We start from the raw sequence: 17,735 nt of genomic DNA, 5'->3' as shown, positions 1-17,735 counted from the left end.
ATTCAAAGAAGCTGCCAGTCATTATCAGTCTGTTAGCTACAATTCCATCTGTAATGGTATTTGGGAAGGTCCTTGAGAGATGGGACAAAGAGATGCAACCTAGGGAATGGTCAGATAACATACTACTGATCATCAGTCATTTAGCTACAGCTTTATACTTTAACTTCAAAAAGAAATGTAAATGCCAATTGTTCTCTTGGCTACAACTCTGCATCATCTAACACTACAGGTGGGTCAGAATTATCTCTCGTATATTACATCCCCCACCCCTGCTTTCTCAGTACTAGAGCAAACTGCACTTGCAACTATGGCAACCGCAATTTGGCACATTGGCTACTGTAGCCTAGGAGCTCTGTGTTAGCCTTTAGACCAGGGCTGTCAAACTCCCACAGGCCAGATGCATCACGCGCTGGCCACACCCATGCCCAGTTTAGCGAAGGGAGAAAAAGTCCTGATATGTCACGTCACGCCACAGTGACGACGTGAGTTTGACACCCCTGCTTTAAACTGTTAACTAATTAATTAACCAAATTTCATGAACTTTGCCCCTTGACATGCAGGTCATTCTGTTTTCTTGGATATTTTGGGCTATGACATCTCTCTCTAGTGGAAAAGGATCTGTTAAAACAGTCCATCTTGATCGATACTGTGAGTATTCAGAGGAATCTTGGAGATTTCCTGCATCTTTGGTGGGCAGTTCATTAAAGACTCCAGTCAGTGGTGGGTTTCAAAAATTTTTACAACCCGTTCTGTGGGTGTGGCTTGGTGGGCATGGCGTGGCTTGGTGGGCGTGGCTTGGTGAACATGGCAGGGGAAGGATACTGTAAAATCTCCATTTCCATCCCCATTCCAGGGGAAGGATACTGCAAAGTCCCCATTTCCTCCCAATCAGCTGGGATTTGGGAAGCAGAGAATAAATAGCCCAAAAAGATAAAGCAACCTAGAGTGCCACTTGAAGAAGACTTGTCTCAAATCTTATCAAACCCTGGTACAAAATTATGTATTCTTAAACAATGATCATTACAACATAAATATTGTCACCCTTTTAAAGTTTGTTGAATACACCTGTCAGCATTCCAGAAAATCCCCAACTCCAAGTAAAGATGCGGAAGCAAGCATTTTCCAAAGTTCTCTTTACTAGAATAGGCAAACTGACACATCTGGGAAAACCCAAATCTGAAAAGCCCGGGTTTTCCTTCAGTAAGTCAAAGTTCCCAAAACCATCCCCTTTTCCCTCCCAGTCGGTCACATGCTCCAATCAACGTCCGCTCCATCTCCATCCAGCCCCCTGACCACTCCTTCTCCAGATGCTGGATCGCCCTGACCTTGACCTACAGGAAGAATGCTATTATGTCTACTAACAACTCCTCTCCTTAATCCCCCCTCCTACTTTCCCACACATGAGAAGGTGGCAGCATTGGAGCTTCCGGCCTAATATGGCTTCCAAAGCTGACAGCACCATTATAAAGTTGGCTGAATGACATCTAGGTGCTTTTTAAAGGTGATTCATTTTCTTCTAAAGAAAGAGAAATCTTCCCATAAGGTAGCAGGACACTGGATATGAACTTAGCCTCTGACTGAAGAAGTATTTCCATCACCTTTGATGAAGTTGTCATATGAACTAGGATCATGAGGATCTGATCAAGCTATCGAATTGTTTTGGACAAGTATGGAACTGTCTCCAACATTCTTTTCCTTGAAAAAGTTGTGGAGAAATTGATGGCCCACAAGCACAAAAGGCCCTAGAATAGGGGTCAGCAACCCGCAGCTCTGAAGCCGCATGTGGCTCTTTCATCCCTCTGCTGCAGCTCTCTGTCACTGGTGGGTGCCACAATTTTGAGAGGAGCTTCCAGTTAGGCATGCCAGAACTCTATGGCAAGGGGTGGGTTTTCTGGTCAACTCCACAATTGATAGGGCTTTTGGTTAGGACAGGTAGAGGAAAAAGGACACCACACTAGGAGAAGACTCTATGGTGGGAGAACCGGACCTCTGGGGGGCTTCCAGTTAGGACCTTTGTGGCTCTTTGAGGATTTAAGGTTGCCGACCCCTGCCCTAGAAGAAGCAAGTTATTTGAACATCTTGCAGTTAGAGTTTATGAGGAGGTTTAGTAAAGGAACTACATCATGCTTGCAGAGACCAGAATCAGAGGAATACAACTTTCTCAGTTCATGTTTATCTCTCAGTTTTCGTAAGAATTCTTATTCAGTACTTAATGATTTCTACTGAGCTTCTCAAAATCCATTCTGATAGGGTGATAGCAATTTTTTGCAGAAGCATTTCTCCTAAATTGTATGGTGGTGACAATGACTGGACTAGATTAGCAAATTTCATTAAATGTTTTTTCCCACTTTTTTCATTTTGAATATTTAAGAGGCTGAGTTATAAAATAAGTAGCTCACTTATATAAAATAGTGTTACAGCAGCGACACCCAAAACTCTTGATTATGTCAAGAAAAGGGGCATGCGTAAGCGCACCAGCAGGCCTACCGTCCCTGTCCTAATGTTCCCTTTTATTCATATCCATGTCATGTATTCATAATCATGTTTATACTTACCTCCGTTATCTAATACATGCTTGACGAAAATAAATAGATAGATAGATAGATAGATAGATAGATAGATAGATAGATAGATAGATTGATAGATTGATAGATTGATTGATTGATTGATTTCTGCTGGTAGAATTTAACATTCAGCATAAAGAGGCCTATCAGAATGCACTCAGATATCTTCTTTCTTTGGGTGCTTCTCTCCGGCTATTACAGTTACTTTTGAAGAAATCAAGTAGTCATGCGGACTGAATTGTTTATGACTCCATACTTTTTATTCCCATGAAAGGAAAAATGCTTCCTATTTGCACTATAATAAAGTGCTCCATCATTTACATAAAATTCAGGTCTGGCCATGCTGATTTCTTTGATCATCCAAAGTTGGCACATATTATCAACAAGGCAGCTTCAAAACATCTCTTCAAACTAGTTTACGAAGATCTGCAGCACGTCTCCTGACACCATCACTTTACCCATTATCACTATCAAACTTTCCTCAAAATGTGAATGACATTCAACTGCTCAAATATTCCCACTCCTAATCCTTGCCAAATGTCCTACTTTCTATAATAATAGGAGAGAAAGCAATAGTTCTATACAAAATAGTTATAAAGAAAATAAAATATGGTTTCTTCAGGACTTCTCTAGGGAACTGAATTCTGACTTAATAATTACCTTCTTGTTTGCACATCTAAATTGCTATTTTTTAATTCTACTTTTTCTTGAAATCTCACTGAATTTCAGTCCTTTTGTGGTGGGGGGGAAGACTTGATGTAGCATGTTGCCTCTCTTTCTCTTAAAATATCAATAACATTTAGAGCAAGAAAGAAACATGGCAGTCTTATGGGTGGATAAGGATGCCCAAGTCTGATCTTAGATGAGCTTCAATTCATGTTAGACAGTGCTGACCACTAAATATCATGATGTAGAAACAAGGAAAGCATCTTTGAAATCTGTCCTTGTGATGAGGATGGCAACTCTACTGGTCTGGCTGCTAGTGCTGCTCCATCATGTGGAGTGCAAAACTCACAGGTGCAGCATCCTTCATCTATATCCACCATATCAAAAGTATCATCAGCCAGGAGACCTTATAGTTGGAGGCATTTCTTCTCAACTTGCTCCCATCTCGGATGAAGTTACCTTTGAAGAATATTCCCCACATGTGTACAGCATGTGTAAGGCTGTTCCTTACTACTATTGTTTTATATTTTACACATTTCTAATTTCTGAAATAATCCATCATATCACTGTCATCAAGGAATAATAGATGATTGATCAGGGTTAATATCAGTAGATGCTAACAAACATGTTCTTTTCTAAACCACAGAATGTAATGTGTGGACTTATGGGGAATGGAGAAGCCCATTTATGTGGTGATGTTCAATATAGAATAGAATAGAATAGAATAGAATAGAATAGAGTAGAGTAGAGTAGAGTAGAGTAGAGTAGAGTAGAGTAGAGTAGAGTAGAGTAGAGTAGAGTAGAGAAGAGTAGAATTGAATTGAATTGAATTGAATTGAATTGAATTGAATTGAATTGAATTGAATTTTTTATTGGCCAAGTGTGATTGGACACACAAGGAATTTGTCTTGGTGCATATGCTCTCAGTGTACATAAAAGAAAAGAATCAAAAGGTACAACACTTAATGATAGTCATAGGGTACAAATGAGCAATCAGGAAACAATATCAATATAAATTGTAAGGATCCAAGCAACAAAGTTACAATGATACAGTCATAAGTGGAAGAAGATGGGTGGTGGGAACGATGAGAAGATTAATAGTAGTGCAGAAGATTAAAACACACTTCCCAAATCAGGGCATCGCCACATGGATGGGCTTCCAATCTTGCAATTCTCCGCTATTGCCATCTGATTGGAGAGTACTTTGTGCTGACAAGCACACAGCTTGCACAGCTTGAGGAAGATTGATTTAAAATTCATTTATTTTTTTTCTTCATAGTCTTCCTGAATAAGCAAGTTCATTGTTGCCTTACATCTAAACAATGAGCCCATCAAACTGACTCCTACTCTAATCCACAACAGTCATGTTGACTCAAAAGGAAAATTATTCAAAGAATTTCAAACAAAGGGACTGACTTTTTGCCAAATGTCTGACTACCTTTATTTTGGGAAGCCCAAAAACATTCATGATATATATGGATTCCAGACATTTACTATGCCCTGTGTGTGAAGGGCATTCCTTTTGAAATGCCTGTGTTACCTACATATTAATTCATATACCGAAGGGACATCACTTATACTAACAGAGATATGAGACAACCTGGTGAAACTAACCTACTGAATTTACTTATTTGTATAACAACTGATTAGAATATAAGAACTGGTAAAATATACTTCTGACGTGCAACTCTCATTGTAGTGGCATTCCAAAGAATCACCACCAGCACCTCCTGCCTTTGGCATTTGCAGTAAAGGAAATCAATGAAAACACAGAAAACCTACCCAATCTCATGCTGGGCTTCCATATTTATGATAGTTATAACAATGCTCAAAGACTTATCACAGCACTATGCTACTACTATCAGCAATTGAAAGACTGGTCCCCAACTATTTATGTAACATCCAGAATAATGTCATAAGTATTATTGGAGGACTGGATGCTCAAATCTTCTTTTTTGTGGCCACTATTGTAGATATCTATAAGATTCCACAGATAAGACATCCATATAAATTTCATGCTGTCCACGGGTGGGTTCTACTTACCTTTACCACCAGTTTGCAACAGGATCGTGCGCAGATCACTGATGATAACATCCGGGGTGGTGGGCGGGGCCTCCCACTGGTTTTACTACCGGTTCTTGTGAACCAGTCCGAACCAGGGGCAACCCACCACTGATGCTGTCCTATTTTACTATTCATTTTACTGTCCTATTTTCACAAGACAATTTAATATTGCAATTTTAAGTATACTCAAATAGAACAGATGAAAAAACTTCTGAAAATTCTAGAGTCAGATATTGAGAAAGTGATCCATTTAGTATGCAACGTTACATAATTTATACGGAACTAAATCCCTTGAACCTAGCAGAATGTTCTGTATATAACTAAAGACATATGAGTTTTCTTATTATCTCTTTAACTTTTGCATGATTCCAAAGTTGAATCCAAAGTTGTTGGTTGGTTCTAAACAACCATCTTTCTGGAACTAAAATGCTATATAAAGTTTGTAGTTCAGTGACTTGTTCGAAACTCAGTCTTTCTTTTAAGCAAAATAAATAGCCTAAATCCATGATGGCAAAGCTATGGCACACGTGCTGGAAGTGGCACATAGAGCCATCTTTCCAGGCACGCGGAGCCATCGCCCATTGCTCTTCTGGGTTCCGGCGCACCAACCAGCTGGTTTTCATGTGCACCTGCACACCCAAAACTGGAAGAGCAGCCGCCCATTGCACATGCACACTCCAGGAAGATGATCTCGGCCTCCGGTAGTCCGCGCTCACCAAACCACGAGACACACTGCGATTCAGGAAGGTAACTCGGTTTAATAAGTGACAGCAGCTTTCCCAGGAAACCGGAATGCAAAATGCAAGTCAAAAACGCGGCTATCAGTTGTTCCCAGCAACGCTTTTTATGGCGCAAGCCAAAGCCGGGCAGCTGGGTGCATTTAAAACTCCCGCTGCTCACTTCCGGGCGCGCACTTCTGACATCATCTTCGCATCATCTCCTCGGCCGTCCCTCGCTGGCGTTGTCACTCCTTGCCCTCCGCGCCTTCCAGGTGCCCCTCGCGAACCCCGCTAAGCACCCGTGTGGCGTATGTCCCTAATCGCAACCTCAACTCCCCTCACCATCACCCTGTGCCCCATCCACGCCCGCACCCCCCCCCCGGGTGGCTGCTGACTTTTGCCGTTCAATGGACATGGTGTTGAGTGCTGCTTGACACTCGACAGGCGGCTCCCCCTACCAGGTCTCCGCCTAGGGGAGACAGGAAAGAAAAACACATGTTATCGGTTACGTTTTGGTTTTGGTTGTGGTTTCTGAGGGTTATGCCTATGATATCTCTTTTACAACCTTTGAGCATTTATATTGGTTAGGGGAACCCAGGATGCGTCTGAATTGGGATACCCTTTCCACCTAACTAAATACTGCAAACGTCCTCTATGGTACCTGGAGTCGACAATGTCATCAATTTCGTAATGCGACCCTTTTACCGGTCCCGGGGCCTCTTGGGATATAGAGGGGTGGCTGACTGGTTTAAGTAGACTGGAATGAAACACTGGGTGGATTTTCCCTAGTAAGGGTGGTAGTTTCAACTTGACCGTTACTGGGTTTATGATCTTTAGTATGGGGAAAGGACCTATATATTTGGGGCCTAGCTTTCGGCTTGGTAGGTGTAAACGTAGGTATTTAGTCGAGAGGTATACCTGGTCTCCGACTCTAAACGGTGGACAGGTAGTTCGTTTCTTATTGGCTTGTTGCTTATATTCTTGTGACGCCTTGTCTAGGGCTTCCTTCCCTTGTGACCATGTTTTCTATACATTATAGGACCAGTCCTGGGGGGTCATAGCTGTTGAAGTGTGGGGTTCCAACTCGGAGATGCTGTGAATTCCCGCCCCATAACAACCTGGAAGGGAGTGTACCCTGTACTACGGTGGACTGAATTGTTATAAGCAGCTTCAGCAAAGGGTACCAGATCCGCCCAGTCATTTTGCTGATATGACACGTAAGAGCGTAGGTAACGCTTTACCATAGCGTTAGCTCTTTCTGCAGCATCATTGGTGCTGGGATGGTAGGCAGAGCTTAATCCTTGAGTGGCTCCGATGTCATGGAGAAAACCCCTCCAAAACCTGGCCGTGAACTGCACCCCTCTATCTGATATAATCCGCCTTGGTACCCCATGTAGACGGTAGACATGTTGTAGAAATAGTTTCACTAACTGTCGTGCTGAGGGTAGTCCCTTACAAGGGACGAAATGCACTTGTTTTGAAAAAAGATCCAGGACCGTCCATATCACGGTATAGCCTTTGCTGTTTTGGAGATCTACGATGAAGTCCATCGAGATCTCGTCCCATGGTCTAGTGGGTTCTGCTACTGACTGCAGCAGTCCTAACGGCTTTCCGGGTCTTGGTTTGGAGAGAGCACAGGTATGGCACTTGTGAACATAGTCTTCGACCTCTTTTCACATTTTAGGCCACCAGAATTGCCGTCTGGCCAAATGCAATGTTTTTAGGAAACTGAAATGTCCTGCAGTTTTCACATCATGGCATTGTTTCAAAACCTGCTGTCTCAATGCAGCGGGGACATATAACTTAGTTCCCTACCATGCTACCCCATTTCGGTGGGTCAGTATTGACCGATTTTTGAGTAGCCATTCATCGGACGCTGACGTTTTTTGGAACATAGGAAACCAGTCATTAGCTTGCCGGTTTCCAATGGCACAGGTTTCCGTTTGCACTAGCGGTATTAGAGCCTGTAAGGGGCTAACTCTCTTACTTCCATATTGCGGCATTCGGGACAGCGCATCGGCTAGGAACATTTTCCCTGCTGGTTTATACTTCAACGAGAAACGGAAACGTTGGAAGTATTGGGCCCATCTCACTTGTTTCAGGGATAATTTCCGTGGTGTTTGGAGTGCTTCTAAGTTTTTGTGGTCTGTCCAGACCTCGAACGGGTGCTTACCACCTTCCAATAAATGTCGCCAGGTCTGCAGTGCCCACTTCACAGTGAAAGCCTCCTTTTCCCAAATGGCCCAGTTTCTTTCCGACACCGTAAATTTCCGGGACGTGTACGCACAGGGCCTCAGGTCACCTACCATGTCCTCCTGTAAGAGGACGGCTCCCACAGCCACGTCACTGGCGTCGGCCTGCATGATAAACGGTAACGACGTATGGATGTTTCAGAATAGGTTCTTTGGCAAAGAGGCTCTTAAAGTTCTCAAACGCCTCCTGACACGGCGAGGTCCAGGACAGTATGTGCCCTGGCTTGGGTTTAACTCCGGGAGGTGACAGTCCTCTCGTGCGCAATAAGTTTGTCAGCGGTAGGGCTGTCTTGATGAAAGAAGGGATGAATCGTCGATAGAAATTCGCGAAACCTAAGAAGCTTTGTAATTGCTTCCGTGTTTGTGGGGCCTGCCAACCTAACACAGCTTCTACTTTCCTCGGGTCCATTTGTATTCCTGCGGCTGTAATCCTAAAACCCAGATAGTCTATTTCCTCACAGTGGAACTCACATTTCGAGAGCTTAACAAACAGCCGTGCCTCCAACAATCTGGTGAGTACCTGTCTTACTAGTTGGATATGTTCCTCCAGCGTGTCTGAATAAATAAGAATATCATCTAAATAGACCAAAACTCCACGATATAAATAATCATGCAAGATCCCATTGATTAGTTGCATGAAAATGGCAGGAGCCCCCTGCAACCCGAATGGCATCACCAGGAAATGATAGCTCCCCAGGGGACTGTTGAAAGTAGTCTTCCATTCGTCACTGGGGCGTATTTGTACCCGATAGTATGCCTCACGGAGGTCCAATTTGGTGAATATCTTCCCGGTGGTCAATGTGGCTAACAAATCGGTTATTAAAGGAAGCGGGTATAACGGCTCGACACATACAGCATTTAATCCATGGTAGTCGATGCACAAGCGGAGTCCCCATCCTTCTTCTCACGGAAGAGTACTGGAGCAGCCAGACGTGAACGACTGGGGCGTATGAACCCTCGTGCTAGATTCTTGTCGATATATCGTCTTAACTCTTCCAATTCTCTTGGCGTCATCGAGTACATTCGCGGTTTCGGTAGTTTCGCCCCGGGAACTAATTCGATTCCACAATCTGTATCACGATGTGGTGGCAGTACATCGCATTCATCTTCGCTAAAAACTCGGGCAAGATCCTGATACACTCGGGGGTATGGCTGCTTATGCTCTACCTCCTGTTGTGTTCTTGTACACGGCTCCGCTGTTACCGGTAGCCGTAACTTGCGGTAACCCCCTTCCCACCAAATGGTCAGCTCCCATTTATCCAACCACGCTAATCCCAGGATTACAGGCTCAACCATCTGTGTGATGACTATGAAGCGAATAAGCTCGCTGTGTTCTCCTACTTCTAGGATGACTGGCTCAGTTATATGTGCGGTTGGTTGTCCACCAAGGATAGTCCCATCCACCTGTTCGAATCTAATAGGGGTGCATAAAGTGGATATCTGGAGGCCTAACTCCTCTGCCACAGTACGGCGGATCAGGCATCTCGTACACCCAGAATCAATTAAAGCTTTCTGGGTACACTCACGTTTTGATGTTGGGTGACGTAGTACAATTGGTATCAGGAAGGGGTGTATGGAATCACTTACCATAGGGTCCTAAATGTCTACCTCATCCTCGCTAGTTCCCGTGGTCTCCAGAACATGAGCTGTCCCAGGTGAACCGCTCCCGCCGGACTGTAGCGTTTGTTCTGATAAGGAGACGTGAGCCGCCCCTCTAGACCGCTCCGGTGTACGTCCGGGTCTCTCTTTTGGTCCGGTGCATAGTCCCTGCGGCCTTGGAGTAGACATCCGTGGCGGCGGTAGGGGGCATTCAGCCACCCTATGCCCTTCCTGGTTACATCGAAAACAGCGGAACTGGCATCTCCCTACCTCCCCAAACCCCGCTCCTATGAAAGGGGGTGGTCTGGAAAGAGCCTTCTCCTTCGGTTGCCCGTTAGGACCATGTTTCTGTTGGATCTGACCCACCCCCTGAGGCCTGAATTCCCGAAGACCAACATCCAAAGCAACAGCCGCCTTGTACCATTCCGACAGGCGAGGTCCTAGTCCACGGTACACACAAGCTTGACATATCTCTCTGTCTACCCCGGATTGGAACTGGTGGATGAGGAGGCGTTCTGGCCATGATCGTAACTTTCCGGCTAAACTGCAGAAGTCCTTAACATAGTCCTTTGCTGGGTGTCCCCGTTGCCTCAGCTCCACAAGCTCCCCTTCGATCACCTGGGTCCGGGTCTCGTCCTCAAACTGGGCCCATAGGGCCTCCAGGAATAGGCCAAGGTCCATCAATTCACGAGCGTGCTCACTGTGTAGATCTGCGACCCAGTCTGCAGCCTCACCCGTGAGCACTGCCGTCACAGCTACTACCATGGGCCATTGTGAGGGATATAATCTGCCATACAAGTCCATATGGCTGATCACCTGACTGAGGAATAACGCTACCTTCTCCAACGTCCCATCAAAAGAAGCCTGTACTGGTGGTAGGCCCCAAAGGTTTTGTGGGGTCCATAACCCGGGGCCCCACTGTGGTAGCGGATCTATCTGGCGGGGCTGTGGCGGTCTACCAACACCCCCCCCCACCTGGGGCCCGTTGCCTCTCTAGCCCTGGATCTGCTCCTCCTCCCTCCCTGCCGGGTCGAGCAGCCAGCCGTGGCGGCGCACGGGCTCCATCCGCCCCCAAGGTCGACCCGATACTGGTGTTTGCTGCAGGGTGCTCACTGCTGGTTTGGCTCGTCCGCCGTTCAAGCTTGAATTTGGGACTAGCAATACGCAGCCTGCTTTCAAGCCCGCTCCCCTGCCAGGCCCCCATTGGCTCTATGCTGGGTGCCCAGGGCTGCCAGGAAGGCGCATCATGGAAACTGGCCTCCCCGAACCTGTCCTGTAATACGTCCATCGTGGTCGCTCCCGGGCCGGTGGAGTAGCTCCATTCACCATCGTCCTCATCGACCCATTTACGTTCCCTCCAGCGCTGGAATTGGGCGCCGGTATATGGAGGGGTTTGCACCCGTGTGCCTGTCAGGGCCGAGCTATGCCACCATGTTTCGGACCCAGCAGGAGCTGCCGCCCCGAAGCCATGCGTCTCCTCGAGACCCCCCTCCGTTCGGGGCTCTACCGGTATCTCTTTTGGAGGGTCCCATTTTTTTGGTCGCACCGCTGGTTGCTCGCCCGGGTCGTGCGCCTCTGCAGCCTCCTCCTCCAACTACTCAGGCAGCGCATCCGCAGAGACCCCCTCCGCCATGGCGCTGCTCCGGCGTGGCTGTCTGAGTCAGCAAGGGAGTTGTGAGCCGCGTTTTCCTCTCGGCCTCCGGTAGTCCGCGCTCACCAAACCACGAGACACACTGGGATTCAGCAAGGTAACTCGGTTTAATAAGTGACAGCAGCTTTCCCAGGAAACTGGAATGTAAAATGCAAGTCAAAAACGCGGCTATCAGTTGTTCCCAGCAGCGCTTTTTATGGCGCAAGCCAAAGCCAGGCAGCTGGGGTGCGTTTAAAACTCCCGCTGCTCACTTCCAGGTGTGCACTTCTGACACACTTCTGATGCACTTCGCATCGTCTCCTCAGCCGTCCCTCGCTGGCGTTGTCACTGCTTGCCCGCCGCGCCTTCCAGATGCCCCTCGCGAACCCCGTTAAGCACCCGTGCGGCGTTATGTCCCTAATCGCAACCTCAACGCCCCTCACCATCACCCTGTGCCGCATCTGCGCCCGCTCACCCCCCCCGGACGGCTGCTGACTTTTGCCGTTCAATGGACATGGTGTCGAGTGCTGCTTGACGCTCGACAGATGATCTTCCTGTTTCAGGAATGCGCATGCGCATCGGCCACTTGGTCTCCTGGTTTCTGGCATGCATGTGCATGCAAAGACCAGCAATGACAATGGCCAGCCGGCACACTGTATCCGGTGTTCCTCCTGTGCAGCTCCACTGCCCCAGAAGAGCAGCAGCCGCGGCAACTGCAGGGGGAAAGGCAAGAGTGACTGGCCAGCTTGAGTGCTCAGGGAAGTAGGGCTGCACTTTTGGCCTGCAAAGCATGGCGAGGAGGAGGAGGAGGAGGCGCTGCGACCGCATAAGGTAAGAGCAGCTGGCAGGGTTGAGAGCCAGGCCAACCAGGGCAAGCCAGCTTGCAGCCCCCAAGAGGGATGGGCTGCACGGGCTGGGCTGTGCCTGATCATTGGCATTCATGTGGCGAGTGGCAGATTGTGGCTTTCCTGGTGCTGCTGGCGCAAAAGCACACAGCCCCCACTGTTGCTAGGCTGTACTTTTGGCTCAGCCAGGAGGAGGTACCGCCACCACCACATAATTACCTTATGCACCAAGGCCAAGAGGACAAAGTTGGGAGCAGCAGTCCTCGGGGGCACAACATCTTTACCGCCACCACTGCTGTCGCAAAACTTGCGGGTGTCTTCCCAGTTGCCTCTTGCTGCCAGACGAGAGGCAGGCAACAGCCAAAGCCATGTGTGTGAGCGATTGGGGACCTCCTCTCCTCTCACAAGGATACTGGAGGGGGTTAGGAGTACATACTTCCCCACTCCTGGGGTGGGGAATCAACGAGCCAAATATTTTTCCAAAGGAAAAGATGGGAAGGCTGGAGGCAGGGCAGGAAACTGATCCAAACTCTCTCCCTTCTCCCTTCTTTCTCCCAACCCTGCCAGCCACTCTTAGTTTACCCCTAGTGAGGCAGGATAAAAAATTGGAGCTGGATCGGTTCACACAACCCAGTTTCAGCCAATGGCTCAGAGCAGCTGCTTCACTTGAGGAGGAGGGGAAAGGATCAAGGGAAGAAAGCTGGAGCTCTGGCAGTCTGTTACTCTGTTAAACATTTTTCCAAACTGGAAAGCAACTGAAGGGCAGGCTTTGATTATCTTTTCAAAATTATCTCAACTGTTCGCAGCCCACTCTAAGAGAGTGACCAAGGCTTCCAGGGAGCGTGACATTCGCACCAGAGTAGTGGTGGGTTGCCCCTGATTCAGACCAGTTCACAAGAACCAGTAGTAAAACAGGCGGGAGGTGCCGCCCACCGCCCCATCATTGATGTGATTTGCACATGCCCAGAGCACATGCATGAGCGAAGCTAGCACATGTGCGTGATCCCGCTGCGAACCGGTAGTTAAGGTAAGAAGAACCCACCCCTCCACCAGAGGCCCGTCCTCTTTAAATAAGCAAACTTTATCCCTCCTTCGAGACCCCCCCCTCCATACTCTTCGCTTGAGGAGGAGAGGAAAGGATCAAGGGAAGAAAGCCGGAGCACTGGCAGCCTCTGGAAAAACATTTAACAGAGTAACAGACTGCCACACTAAAACAAACTCCAAAAACAACAACAATAACAGTAACATCTCATGCACCTAGACTCCTGACTGCTATGCTCTGAAACACATGTAGATTGTCCATTCTTTATTAAAGACTGGCCGGATTGGGACTAGGGATGGAATTCTACAGTGTGAGCACCATGACCAAAATTAGCTGTAGCTGAAGGAAATAATTTCTGCAGGACTTCCCTAGGGGGAACTAAACGCCAATTTAATAATTGCCTTCTTGTTTGTGTACCTAAATTACTATTTTTAATTCTTCTTTTTCTCAGTCTCATTGAATCCCAGTGTACATTAGAAAGATTAATTTAAAAAAAGATTAATGTAGGATGCTACTTATCTCTCATTCTCTTAAAATATCAATACCATTCAGAGCTAGAGGGAAACATGTCAGGCTTAAGATGAGTAAGAATCACCAAGTTTGATCCTACCATTCGTGTTATACAATGTTGATCCCCAAAATGCTAATAGTCATGATGTAAGAACAAACAGAGCATCCTTGAAATCTGTCCTTGTAATAGGGATGGCAACTCTACTGGTCTGGCTGCTAGTGCTGCTCTCTCATGTGGGGTGCAAAATTCATAGATGCGGCATCTTTCATCCGTATCCTCCATATCACAAATACCATCAATCAGGAGACTTTATGGTAGGAGGCATTTCTTCTGAAATTGCTCCAGTCTCAGATGAAGTCACCTTTGAAGTACACCCCCCTCCAATATTACCTGAACATCTTGTGTAAGGAATGGAATTTCTACTCTTGCTTTATATTTTCATAGATTTCTGATTGCTGAAATAAGCCATCATAGATGATTGCCTGGGGTCAATATAAGTGGATGCTAAGAAAAGCATTCTTTTCTCAATCAGAGAACATTATCTCTGGACTTATGGAGAATGGGGAAGCCCATCTATGTGATGATATTCTGTGTTTAGGGCACACTTCCCAAATCAGAGCATTGCTACCTGAATGGACTTCCAAGTTTGCAATTCTCTGCTATTGTTGTACTGCTTAGGGAGTACTCCTTGGTGACATATACACAGTTGAGTATCACACAGCTTGAGGAGGACTGATTTAAAGCTCTTTTACCTTTTTGTTGTTTTTGCTCTGTGTTTAAAATTCTTTTCACAATTATCCTTCCAAAATGTCTGACAATGAACATTACTGAAGAACTGTAAATATGTTCTTATTAATTCATATTCAGAAGGGAGATCACTTATGGTGCCAGATATATGGGACAAGTTGGTGGAACTAGCTTGCTGAATCCCTCTTATGTATAACTATTGATGAGAATATAAAAACGGTAGCATATCTTTCTGACTCTCATTGTAGTGGCATTCCTAAGAATTACCAACACATCTTGGCTTTGGCATTTGCAGTAAAGGAAATCAATGAAAATCCACAAATCCTACCCAATCTCACCTTGGGCTTCCGTATTTATGATAGCTATAACAATGCTAGAAGGACTTATCAGGCCACCATGCTAATTCTATCAGCAACTGAGAGACTGGTCCCCAACTACCTATGTAATCTCCAAAGTAATCTCATAGCTCTTTTTGGAGGACTGGATGCCCAAATCTCCCTTCCTGTGGCAACTATCTTGGATATCTATAAGATTCCACAGGTAAGACATTTTTTCAATGTAAATCCCATTCTTCTTCCAGTTTCACAAGGCAATTTCATATTGCAATGTTAAGTATATTCAGGGAGAATGGATGAAAAATTATTCCCCTGAAATAATCCATTTAGTTTGCAATAGTCAGAAATAATCCATTTAGTTTGCAATAGTCAGAAATAATCCATTTAGTTTGCAATAGTCAGAAATAATCAATTTAGCTTGCAATAGTCAGAAATAATCCATTTAGTTTGCAATAGTCAGAAATAATTCATTAAGCTTGCAAAATCTTGCAGCAATTCTTTAAAAAGTAAGCGCTTATATTCAAGAGTCTTAATGTTTTAACCTATCTATTAAAAAGCTAGTTGGAAGAATAGACAATCCTTGGAATAAAATTTAGTTATTTTGATTTTAGAATGTTTATTCCAAATATATAGGTAGTAGGGTATGCTATTAAGTAATAGGCATTTGGTTTAATAGCAAATTCATTACAAGGGAAGAGACAAGTGTCAGAAGATGAACTGCATTATTGTTTGAGCACAGAGATGCAAGAGGAATGAAAAGAAGTTAACTGAACCAGTAAACCTATGCTACAAGTCAACAAAGAGAGATGAGGAAAAAAAGGATATGGGCTGGAAAAACAAACAATCACACAAGAAAACACTAATCAGATTTTAGAAAAGAACAGGAGACCTGCTCAGAAGTACTGAAGGAAAGCTGCAGTAATTCAGAGAAACTGAAACACTAAAAGGCACACTAATTTTCCAAGTCAGCTTTGAATCTCTGTGAGCATTAAAAAGATTTCATTTGACACAATGAATTCTAGAATATAATGCAAGAAGCCAGTTGTTTCCCATACTAGTGCAGTTTCTAGAGCTTATCTAGAAATAAAGGTCATAGAAAACTTAGTACAACCTGATAAAAAGGTAAAGGTTCCCTTCGCACATAGGTACTAGTAGTATCCCCCCCGACTCTAGGGGGTGGTGCTCATCTCCGTTTTAAAGCCAAAGAGTCAGCACTGTCCGAAGACGTCTCCATGGTCATGTGGCCGCCATGACTAAACACCAAAGGCGCATGGAACGCTGCTACCTTCCCACCAAAGGTGATCCCTATTTTTCTACTTGCATTTTTTATGTGCTTTCGAACTGCTAGGTTGGCAGAAGCTGGGACAAGTAATGGGAGCTCACCCTGTTACGCGGCACTAGGGATTCAAACCGCTGAACTGCCGACCTTTTGATTGACAAGCTCAGCCACTGAGTCACTGCGTCAACCTGATATAAGAGTTCAAAAAGCCATCTCTGGGAATTAGAAAAATCATATCTACACTTTGTTCTTATGAAACAAAATATATTGCAAGAAAACCTCATTAATCACTGCAAATCTAAATGGTTCATAAGATCTCTGAACTAAATTTTGTTTCACCTTCAACAGAAGCATAAATTGAATAATTTCAAAATTTATACAATATAAAATTCCAAAAGTTCATCTATGCATCTAGACACAACTACTGCTGTAGGTATACCTGTATGTGAAGACAAATATGCTTTGTCTTTATGCTATTATTATTATTATTATTATTATTATTATTATTATTATTATTATTATTATTATTATTATTATTATTATTATTATTTATTGGTTAATCTTTAGTGAGATTCACAGCCTTTGAGGCTGGTTAATAGCTCAGCAGCTCAAGTCCTAACCAAGGACCTAGAAACTGTTAAGGTATCGTCGGAGGATGTAAGCTGTTCCGAGTAAGGTGGTTTTTTGTACAGTCAAAATGTTCAAGTCCGGCAAATTTAGAATTTCTAAATAGCGGGGTAGCCCTTTGGGTATTGCTCCGAGGGCTCCAATTACAATCGGGACAACACACGATTTCTTTTTCCACAGTCGCTCAACTTCAATTTGTAAGTCCCGGTACTTTGTATTATTATTATTATTATTATTATTATTATTATTATTATTATTATTATTATTATTATCATTATCATTATTATTATTATTATTATTATTTAGTTTGTCAAACATGTATGAGATAACAGGAATAAGTATAAACATGGATATGAATACAGGAAATGGTTACAAATAAAAGTGGGACAGTAGGACGGTAGGCATGCTGGTGTGCTTATGCACGCCCCTTACAGACCTTTTAGGAAAGGGGTAAGATCAACAGTAGACAGTTTAAGGTTAAAGTTAAAGTTATAGGCATTAGAAGATGTAACAACAGAGTCGGGTAGTGCACTCCAGGCATTGACCACTCTGTTGCTGAAGTCGTACTTTCTGCAATCAATTTTGGAGTAGTTTACTTTGAGTTTGTATCTATTGTGTATTATTGTGGTTGAAGCTGAAGTAGTCATTGACAGATAGGACATTGTAGCAGATAATTTTGTGTACTACACTTAGGTCAGAGCATAGACAGTGTAGTACTAGGTTGTCCAAGCCCAAAATTTCAAGCCTGGTGGCATAAGGTATTTTGTTGTGAGCAGAGGAGTGGACTACTCTCCTTGTGAAATACCTCTGGACTCACTCAATTGTATTAATGTCCAATATACAGTGTGGATTCCA

This window comes from Pantherophis guttatus, chromosome 4 (genome assembly GCF_059756535.1).
Source record: "Pantherophis guttatus breed Tessera chromosome 4, ASM5975653v1, whole genome shotgun sequence".
NCBI classification, from domain to species: Eukaryota; Metazoa; Chordata; class Lepidosauria; order Squamata; family Colubridae; genus Pantherophis; species Pantherophis guttatus.
Note: the sequence above shows the minus strand (reverse complement) of the source record.